The sequence below is a fragment of the Protopterus annectens genome, chromosome 1.part1 (genome assembly GCF_019279795.1).
Source record: "Protopterus annectens isolate FY-2018-M chromosome 1.part1, PAN1.0, whole genome shotgun sequence".
Taxonomy (NCBI): domain Eukaryota; kingdom Metazoa; phylum Chordata; order Ceratodontiformes; family Protopteridae; genus Protopterus; species Protopterus annectens.
This window is the reverse complement of record NC_056726.1, coordinates 119200065-119211126: the sequence shown is the minus strand read 5'-3', so window position 1 is coordinate 119211126 and position 11062 is coordinate 119200065. Positions and strand designations below refer to the sequence as shown.

Here is an 11062-nt window from a genome sequence, read left to right as displayed (position 1 = left end):
CACTCGGTGAGCATGGTAGGCACTACATAAACCGCAAGGGATACCACTCTATAAACTGCCAGGTTGCGTGCAATGCCCAGGGCATTATCATGGATGTGTGTGCTGGCAGCCCTGGAAGCTACCACAACTCCCACATCTGGCATGCCTCAAAGCTGTACCAGGTATTTATTATTTGAAACCACTCTGGAACAAAAACTGCTGTACCACATCCAAGAACCAGTGACACCTTTTCCAAAAAATCTGTTTAATTCCACTGTGAATTCTGATTATAAATGTACAATAAAAAACTGAATCAATCTATCTCTCTCAAGGAGAGATAAATTGATTCAGTTTTTTATTGTGCATTTATAATCAGAATTCACAGTGGAATTAAACAGATTTTTTTGGAAAAGGTGTCACTGGTTCTTGGATGTGGTACAGCTGTACCAGATATTTGTCAGGGGGGGACATCCCATATGGCCACCTTGTGGGGGAATGCTGGCTATGCACTGGAGCTATGGATGATGACTCCCATCAGAAATACACACACACACCCATGCAAGAACGCCATAATGAGACACACGCACAAACCAGAATCATCATAGAGCATGTGTTTGGGATGCTGAAATCATGGTTCTGTTGCTTGGACATATCTGGTGGAGCCTTGCAGTACTCTCCAGGCACGTGTGCCCACATCTTCATAGTATGTGCCATGCTACTTAATATGATCCTGTGGAAACAGCTGCAGAATGGTGAAGGCCCTCACAGCCCACCACAATTGCCAAGGGCACCACAGGCACAGAGGGAATCAGACCACGAACACCCTGTGCCAGCCCCAGTAGGCAGATAGAGGCATGCCCAGTATGTCCATGCCTTGGCAAAGAGGGAACGTATAGGTTCATAGATAGATTAGGTTCATAGATTAGTACTAAGCTAATTGCCCTTGCAAGCCATTTTAAGCCTAGCCAATTATCCCTTGTGAGACTCAAACCCTGCACCTTTTGTTTGCAAGGCAAACACCTTAACCATTAGGCCACCCTCTCAACCCTTGCACATACATAGCACATACACTGACAGTGTAGGCCCCTATGGACTGACACACTTCTCCACCTGCACACACAGTAAACATGGATGGCACACACACAACCACCTGTAAATTGTCATGTATAGGTGGTCTACTGTGTGCATCCTACATAGGCAGCCCTCAACTATTGAACACACAACTGCTATTGGCACAAGGTAAGTCAATACCTGAACAGTAAATTAAGCTAACAGCATGTGTTGATACTGTATGTATAGGTTCCTAGGTACATCGGTAGGTACATGCCTAACTGTCAGAGGCCATTCATAAGCCTAGCCAAAATGTGTCTGCTGTCGCCACCCCATTAATTAACTAACTGTCCATCTGTGGAGCAGAGCCAATTGCGGGATCCCTGGGGTGTAACCACTGTTCCCTCCCACTCTGCAAGGATTCCGTGGTGTATTAATAAGGGGCTCCATATAATGTAATCAGGGATGTAGTTCCAAAGCATGGGGAATACCCATGACAGGTATCTGTCACCCCAGCATTCTCTAGTTATGGTTGTGGCAAGATGTAGCTCATTACAGTGTGTGGTTCACTGTGACATGGATTCCCAGAGCTGGAGCATATCCATTAAGCCTCATTTGGACATACCATTAACAGGTATCATCCATATGTACACCAACTGAGTTACACATTTGTTTGCAGTATTGAGGAACAGGCATAGTACACGCTACATACTAAACACCATAACACTTGTACATATCCCAGATGCCTCAGTGGTAAAGCCACTGACTGTGTCGTTCATGGTCCCGGTTCCTAGACCTGCAGGGGGCTGTTACGCAATTCTTATGTCCCAAATAATGGATGTTGGATGCAGGTCATTAAAGCATGTTTAAGCACATGTTAGCGGGTTTTTGTGCTGGTAAGTGGCATTTAAACATGACTACATAGATATGCACAACACAGGTCTAACCTTTGCTGAATATCACGCAGATCATGGGTAAAGCTGGCCAGAACCACTGAAATGTGTGTTATTTACCCTTGTACTAATAGTGCCTGCTCTGAGAGGTAAAACAACCACTGTCAGGAGTAGAACATGCAACCATGTACACAATCCTCACAATAACCTACCACTAAGCTACCTGAGACGTACCAACAGCAGGTGTGTATTGTGACAGGTTAAAATACAAAAGGGCGGACTTCAGGAAATAGTAAACACCGCCATGTACCCAAAGAAAGGTGTATTCTCTCTCTCTCTACATATATATATATATATATATATATATATATATATATATATATATATATAATATAAAGAGAGAAAGGATGATAGAAAGATATATATTGATATATATGGATATACATATATATGCAAATATATAGATAGGTTAACAACATCTACACAGCCATGGAGGTACAGATAAATAGGATACTACCAAATACCAAATTCTTTACATACCGACGAGCATAATCACAAGGCTTAAAAACCAAAAGACCACAGTACTGAAACACCAGAACCGTGAGTACTATTATCATGATGTTAAGGGACATTTAGGTAGTGCTTCTGGTGCTGTGGTTCAGGTAGGTACTGTGTGTAAATGTGTTTCTGATTGCTGTAGTGTGTGTAAGTGTGTGTTCTGAGTGTGGTGTGTGTTTCTGGGGGACTGTAATGTGTGTGTGTGTGTGTGTGGGTTTGCTTTGCGTGTCTGTTTGTGCTATCTCGGAGGTAGATTATTAAAGTAGGTGTGGTGTGGGCTGCACAGCCACCCACATGGGGGGTGTATGGGGGCATGGCCACCTGCCCATACATAGTGTAGGATGGTTTGTTTGGATGCGATGGGTAGCAGTGTGTCTGTGTGTGCATGTATGTGTTCTGTGTTTGTGTTAGTTCCGGGAGTTTAACTGTCGCGAGTCTGAGTGTTCGGTATTGTGGGGTTTGGGAGTCTGTGAACGGTAATGTGGTCGTTGGAAGTGTGTGCGTTCCTGAATCTGTGGGTATGCCGTATACAGTGGTTGAAGTCTTCAAATATGTGTATAACATGGACCATAGCAATCACACATTCCATCACAACCGAACGTTATGAACAAAGGATATGGAGAGTATATGTCTGTACACTATTACAAATATGTGCTATGGGCATGAGCCAAAGATAGGGTTACCAGCTGTCCCACCTTGCAAGGGGCAGTCCCTCTATGTGTGGTAGTGTCCTGACCAAAATGAGTACAAATACTAATGTCCTACAATCTCGAGACATTTGGCATGTTCGATATTTAATGTAATTGTTGCATAAAATAGTCATCTGTATCTAAAATACCTACATGTACCAAGAAACAGGATAAGCAAGTAAACCACTACAAGAATAAGCTTTTATATAGGCATATATGTAAAGTTCTATACTTTGTACTGACCGTGGGTATGTGTTGGACTCTAAAATCTGATGTGATAGTCCCTGACTGATGTACATAGGAATCATGTTCCAAAGCATGGGGAATGTCTGGGCCAGGAATGTATCCCTCCAGCACGTCCTAGTCATCGTTGCATTTAGGTACATATCCCAGAGCATGTGGCTCTCAGGGGCTTTTGCTTATGTGAAGCATATCCATCAATACGGTTTTGGACATGGGCCTTGTATGTACAGTTGGAGTTTCTGTAGTTGTGCTGCATACGTCATCCTTCATAGGTCAGTATTTTTCTTGGTGTGGTAATGTTGTGGTATTTCAAGCCGTTGCTGTTGTCTCATAAGGTACATCCCAAATGGGCTGTTGTACCCTTTAATGTGTTTCATAAGTCATGAGTAGAGAGGTGCAATGGCTGCCTTTGTTCTGGCTACAAACCTATTAGAGATTAGGGGGGCCATGTAGAAGGATATCCACACCACCTTGCCAATATGGTTATCAAAGGAGTGAATGCTATCTATTTGGGTTCTAAGATCCCTTATTACATCTTATGTATGTAGGGGACTACCACCTATGTGATAGTCCATGGGTGATTGGTGTAATCCAAAGGGGATGTCTATACACCTTATGGCATGCTGCTTGAGGCCATGTTATTGACACCAGGTATCCGTCCCAGTGACACCTTATGGAGGGTGTCTGTATCAGCTGGGGAATCAAGCATGGCCCCTAGTTTGCAGTCATCTGCAAACCTTTTCAGGGTAAGTCCTCATGTGCTAGCCTGTACCTCAGAGAAGCATATACTGAACATGAGGAGCCCTATGACTGAGCCCTGGGGGACGCCAATTGTAACTGATTTACAGTACAACCTAGACTATGCTATCCTCACTGTGTGGGTTCTGTCCGTGAGCCACTTTGCATAACATCTTGTGATGTAGGGGTTAATGTGCAGGTGGATGTGTATGTTGAAAATACCAGAAAGGGGAACGGTGTTGAAAGCCTTTGAGAGGTCAAAGTAGGCTGTGTGGACCTCATTACCCTCATCTACTGCCTTGGTAACTGTCTCAAAGGAGTCCACCAGGGTTAGGAGGCATGGTCTGGCCCTAAAAATCCAAACTGGGTGGGATCAAAGGTTTGGAGGTCACCAATGTCTCTGTGAATGAGATCCATGATGATGTTCTCCATAGCCTTGCAGAACAGTCTAATCAGGCGTATAGGCAATAGTTCCCCTGGTCCATTGTGGTGCCACCTTTATGAAGTGTGATAACTGTTGCTATGCACCATTCAGGGGCCACAATGCCTGATGCAAGGCTATTATTGAATATGGTGCCTAAGTGGGGAGCCAGTTCGTTCTGAAGTTCATGGAAATCGCAGCCTGGGATGTTGTATGGTCACATGGATGCTGTGTTCCTGGCTTTAGAGAGTGCAGCTTAGAACTGCATAGTTGTGATGGCAGGGACTCTGCATTGTTCCTGTATAGATATGGGCTCTTTAGGGTGTGAGATGGCTGTAAAGTTAGTACTGAACCTATCTGCCAGAATGTTGCCAATATCAAGTCGGTTCTGTAATGTTGGTGCCTTACTGCTGTATGCCAGAGCAGATGTGGGTATTGCTATAGGGAGTAGTGACATACCTCTAGAACACTTTGTGGTAGTCCTTGGAATTAGTCGTGGTTATGTTTAGCTAGCTTTGGAAAATGTGATAAGGGATTTCAGATTCTTACTGAGGCTGACCAGGGAGCTCCTCCACTCATGGGATTATACTCTAATTTGCAAGAGTCTCCTCCTTCTGTTGTACATTATGTCCATGGCAGTGGACCACCAGAGTGGCCTCTGTTTTCTGGTGGGTACTGTCATGGTTCTGTTTGGGATAGCATGATTCATGCAGTCGTGTAAGTGCTAATTAAGTGCAGTTGTGTATGATTCAGCGGTTGTAACTGTATTGTCCATCTGCACGGGTGTCGTGACGTTTACTACTGCTGTCATAAGAAGCCTGAAGTTGGCTTTGTAGAAATATTGTACTGTGTTTTCCGTAAAGGGTGTGGTGCCGGGATGTGGATAACAAGGGTAATTAGTGTACGTTTGGATCTGACCAATGAGGAGATAACCCCAGGTGTGGAACACCAGTCACACATGTTGGTAATGACCAGGTCTAGGATATTGTTGCCCCTGGTGGTGGTATGGATAGGTTGATCCAGGCGATTGGAGGTTATGAATCCCAGAAAGCGTTGGCCTAATGTGTCGGTACATGAGTAGGTATCCCAGTTAATGGTGGGGTAGTGTCAGTCGCACATCAGTAGTGTGTCTGTTTGAACCCTAATTTCCTGTACACCAAGAAGAGAGGACCATTAACTGTGGGGTATGCTGGGGAATCTGTAGCAAGCAACAATTTGTATAGCAGTTATGGCCAGAGTTAGTTGCACTTGGATAACCTCTGATGCATTGTGCTAAGCAACTAGCCTGGAGGTGTGGATATCCTTAGGAAATATGGGCACACCTCCACCATGGGTGTTCCAGTCCTGGTTACATGACTGAAAGGTGTGGTATGAGTAGTAGCCTGGTAGTGCAGGGGTGCTCTCAGGAGCCTAGAAGTAGGACCCAGTCACTGCACAGATATCGAAGTGGTCCATTACAAGGAGGCCTTGGGTGAATGCGTTTGAGATGAAGACGTCAAGCATTAAATAGCATTACCCTCAGGTTTTGCTTACCTGTTCCTGTTATGGTGGTGAATATGTTATTTGAACCGTGCCTAAAACAGGCACTATAGAACAGCAAGATCCTTAGCCATTATCCAGAATCCCAGGGCTGACAGGTGCAGGCCATCTGTGCCAAAGCATCGTGTTCTGTCGACCATGTCATTCAAAGCAGACAGATACTGGCTACCCTTGGAATGACACCTGAAGCATAGCCAATTGCTGAAGTAAATCATTTTGTCTTTGTACTGTGTTATCAGTTTGGGCAATGGCAGAATGCTACTCAGGACTAGGGTGATACCTGCCTGGGCTACAAGATCAGAGAGCTATTCCATGTCTCTTCACATGCAGTCCAGGAAGGTACATCTCAGGGCATTCACACTAACATGGACAATGACACAGTCATATTGTACCTGTTGAGGAGTGACCTGAGTGCATAGGTTATGTTGCGGATCCTGTTACCCGACAGGCAGCTGACAGTAACTATCTCCTTGTGTAGCCTGGTGAGTGGGACATCAGTGTGACCGCCTGTAGAGTCACCTATGACTAGTGTGTTGGGTACATTATTTCACCCTACTGGCTGTGGTTGATGGGCACACTGAGTCTGTGGGTTATAAGTCATTGGTGTTGTGTTGGGGGATGGGGGCTGCCTGCGTTTCTGCTTTGGAGTTCTCTGTTGCCTAGACAGAGTAGTATTGAAAGGCTCCAAATGTTGTTGTCTTACTATGTGTGGCCTGTGGTGGTGGAGATTTAGTGAGACTATGTGATGAGTGTGGTGTGGTGCAAATGTTTAACTTCCCTACATGATTGTCAGGTTCAGTCTGGGTTGGAGAGATGTTTACCTCCAGCATGGCTAGATATGTGCATCTCCCACAGGTTGTAGTGTTGGATGTTCCAGGATACACCAAAGCGTAGATCACCACGATGCAGTAAAAGTATAAAAACTCTTTATTATATCCGCGATGATGTGAATGTTAGGAGGGGAGTATTGACTGTGTACATGAGACAATTTCTGTATTGCCTCATGATGCCCATATTCATCATATAGACAGGCGAGAACACTGGGAACTGACACTTGGACATGCCTGAATATATAACTATTTCCCACTAGATATGTGAGGAAAGTGTGTACAAGAGCTGTTTTACTCTAAGCAAGTGGGAAATGTAAGTACAAACAGTGTTTACCTGTAGGTAATGAGGAGGATTGAGTGCTATAGTAATTAGTAGCTCATGTAGAACTTACATGTTCTGAACAAGTGCGGAGCATGAATAAGCAATACAAATAGGGTGTTGGATAACATAAACACACTGCCCCTCCAACAGGTACACAATCACATATCTATGTACACTACAGAGCCCCTGTAACCATAACTATGATGGTACAAGGTGCATTCAGGCTGCATGTGACCTCTCCACATCCCTGGTTGTATCATATACATATGGCAAAACAGTTTGCTCTGCACATACACATCATGTAAAACATAGCTTCATGTCAGTCTGTGAAAACACTGAATGGTGCACACCAACAGTTATCACAACCCACAAAGTGGAGACACCACTCATAATAGGAGGCACTGCACTACTACCCTGCTGAGTCTGGTCTGAAAGACCATGAACCTTAATCAGCGTATATGTTGTTAGCAGTACAGATGTAGATGACAGTATGGATGATTTCACACTGCATATCATACCTGTGACAGGCCATAGGACATCATCACCCATACTGTGTTCCACCTACACTCAGTATACTAGATGTACATTCGTATGTCACAGGAGTGTTCTGCCAGTGGACTGTTGACAGAACCAACACTACAGAAGGTGTCTGATTAATATGTGCATATCACTCCAGTGCCAGCTACAGTAAAACAGGGTTAATTTGTTGTACTCCCCCTCATTGTAGCCCATACCACACAGACAAATGGGAGGCATCTGCCTATGTAAGTATGTGAATGGCTATGACCTAGGAGCAATAGATGACTCAGTGTTGTGGGCAACATACAGAAGGGGCTTTGTGGGTGAGGTGTGTGACATATGTGCCAATCTGACAGCTGCATATTGCATTGTCACCGCTAGGTTAATAACCCTGTACCCATGAACTAACACCTAGGCAGCGGTCAACATAATGGACACTGTGTGTAAGGGATGCTGCTGTGAAGTTTACTTCTCTGAGCTAGTGACATCACCAAGTCTATTAGGTAGTCATAAGTGACAACCCTAGTCATGGCAGGGTGACATCCATGAATATAGAGATCATTGTTCAGCCATACTCATCACTCAAGTGACCTATATCAGATCACATATCACATTTAAGGGGTATTGGCCATGTTTGGATGGCCGATACCAGCCTTTACAATAATCTCCACTATGTAACATGATGCCTACCCTGCATAAAGCCCCATTGGGTTTCCAACAACCCGTTTTTTATGGTTTTTGGGACATGCTACAGCCGTACATTTTTCCTGGTGGTATGGATAGGATGGTCCAGGCAATTGGAGATTATGAATCCCAGAAAGCGTTGGCCTAATGTGTCGGTACATGAGTAGGTATCCCAGTTAATGGTGGGTTGTGTCAGTCGCACATCAGTAGTGTGTCTGCTTGAACCCTACTTTCCAGTACACCAAGAAGAGAGGACCATTAACTGTGGGGTATGCTGGGGAATCTGTAGCAAGCAACAATTTGTATAGCAGTTATGGCCAGAGTTAGTTGCACTTGGATAACCTCTGATGCATTGTGCTAAGCAACTAGCCTGGAGGTGTGGATATCCTTAGGAAATATGGGCACACCTCCACCATGGGTGTTCCAGTCCTGGTTACATGACTGAAAGGTGTGGTATGAGTAGTAGCCTGGTAGTGCAGGGGTGCTCTCAGGAGCCTAGAAGTAGGACCCAGTCACTGCACAGATATCGAAGTGGTCCATTACAAGGAGGCCTTGGGTGAGTGCGTTTGAGATGAAGAAGTCAAGCATTAAATAGCATTACCCTCAGGTTTTGCTTACCTGTTCCTGTTATGGTAGTGAATATGTTATTTGAACCGTGCCTAAAACAGGCACTATAGGAGCAGCAAGATCCTTAGCCATTATCCAGAATCCCAGGGCTGACAGGTGCAGGCCATCTGTGCCAAAGCATCGTGTTCTGTCGACCATGTCATTCAAAGCAGACAGATACTGGCTACCCTTGGAATGACACCTGAAGCATAGCCAATTGCTGAAGTAAATCATTTTGTCTTTGTACTGTGTTATCAGTTTGGGCAATGGCAGAATGCTACTCAGGACTAGGGTGATACCTGCCTGGGCTACAAGATCAGAGAGCTATTCCATGTCTCTTCACATGCAGTCCAGGAAGGTACATCTCAGGGCATTCACACTAACATGGACAATGACACAGTCATATTGTACCTGTTGAGGAGTGACCTGAGTGCATAGGTTATGTTGCGGATCCTGTTACCCGACAGGCAGCTGACAGTAACTATCTCCTTGTGTAGCCTGGTGAGTGGGACATCAGTGTGACCGCCTGTAGAGTCACCTATGACTAGTGTGTTGGGTACATTATTTCACCCTACTGGCTGTGGTTGATGGGCACACTGAGTCTGTGGGTTATAAGTCATTGGTGTTGTGTTGGGGGATGGGGGCTGCCTGCGTTTCTGCTTTGGAGTTCTCTGTTGCCTAGACAGAGTAGTATTGAAAGGCTCCGCAAATGTTGTTGTCTTACTATGTGTGGCCTGTGGTGGTGGAGATTTAGTGAGACTATGTGATGAGTGTGGTGTGGTGCAAATGTTTAACTTCCCTACATGATTGTCAGGTTCAGTCTGGGTTGGAGAGATGTTTACCTCCAGCATGGCTAGATATGTGCATCTCCCACAGGTTGTAGTGTTGGATGTTCCAGGATACACCAAAACGTAGATCACCATGATGCAGTAAAAGTATAAAAACTCTTTATTATATCACGATGATGTGAATGTTAGGAGGGGAGTATTGACTGTGTACATGAGACAATTTCTGTATTGCCTCATGATGCCCATATTCATCATATAGACAGGCGAGAACACTGGGAACTGACACTTGGACATGCCTGAATATATAACTATTTCCCACTAGATATGTGAGGAAAGTGTGTACAAGAGCTGTTTTACTCTAAGCAAGTGGGAAATGTAAGTACAAACAGTGTTTACCTGTAGGTAATGAGGAGGATTGAGTGCTATAGTAATTAGTAGCTCATGTAGAACTTACATGTTCTGAACAAGCGGAGCATGAATAAGCAATACAAATAGGGTGTTGGATAACATAAACACACTGCCCCTCCAACAGGTACACAATCACATATCTATGTACACTACAGAGCCCTGTAACCATAACTATGATGGTACAAGGTGCATTCAGGCTGCATGTGACCTCTCCACATCCCTGGTTGTATCATATACATATGGCAAAACAGTTTGCTCTGCACATACACATAATGTAAAACATAGCTTCATGTCAGTCTGTGAAAACACTGAATGGTGCACACCAACAGTTATCACAACCCACAAAGTGGAGACACCACTCATAATGGGAGGCACTGCACTACTACCCTGCTGAGTCTGGTCTGAAAGACCATGAACCTTAATCAGCGTATATGTTGTTAGCAGTACAGATGTAGATGACAGTACGGATGATTTCACACTGCATATCATACCTGTGACAGGCCATAGGACATCATCACCCATACTGTGTTCCACCTACACTCAGTATACTAGATGTACATTCGTATGTCACAGGAGTGTTCTGCCAGTGGACTGTTGACAGAACCAACACTACAGAAGGTGTCTGATTAATATGTGCATATCACTCCAGTGCCAGCTACAGTAAAACAGGGTTAATTTGTTGTACCTCCCCTCATTGTAGCCCATACCACACAGACAAATGGGAGGCATCTGCCTATGTAAGTATGTGAATGGCTATGACCTAGGAGCAATAGATGACTCAGTGTTGTGGGCAAC

The 11062-nt window shown here is 44.5% G+C and overlaps 1 protein-coding gene across 1 annotated transcript in view; it reads right to left on the bottom strand.

Moving 5' to 3' along the window:
• The window catches only part of LOC122814238 (dynein axonemal heavy chain 5-like), a 3525594-nt gene that overhangs the window by 1936421 nt on the left and 1578111 nt on the right, over window positions 1-11062 (bottom strand). The window lies entirely within an intron of this gene.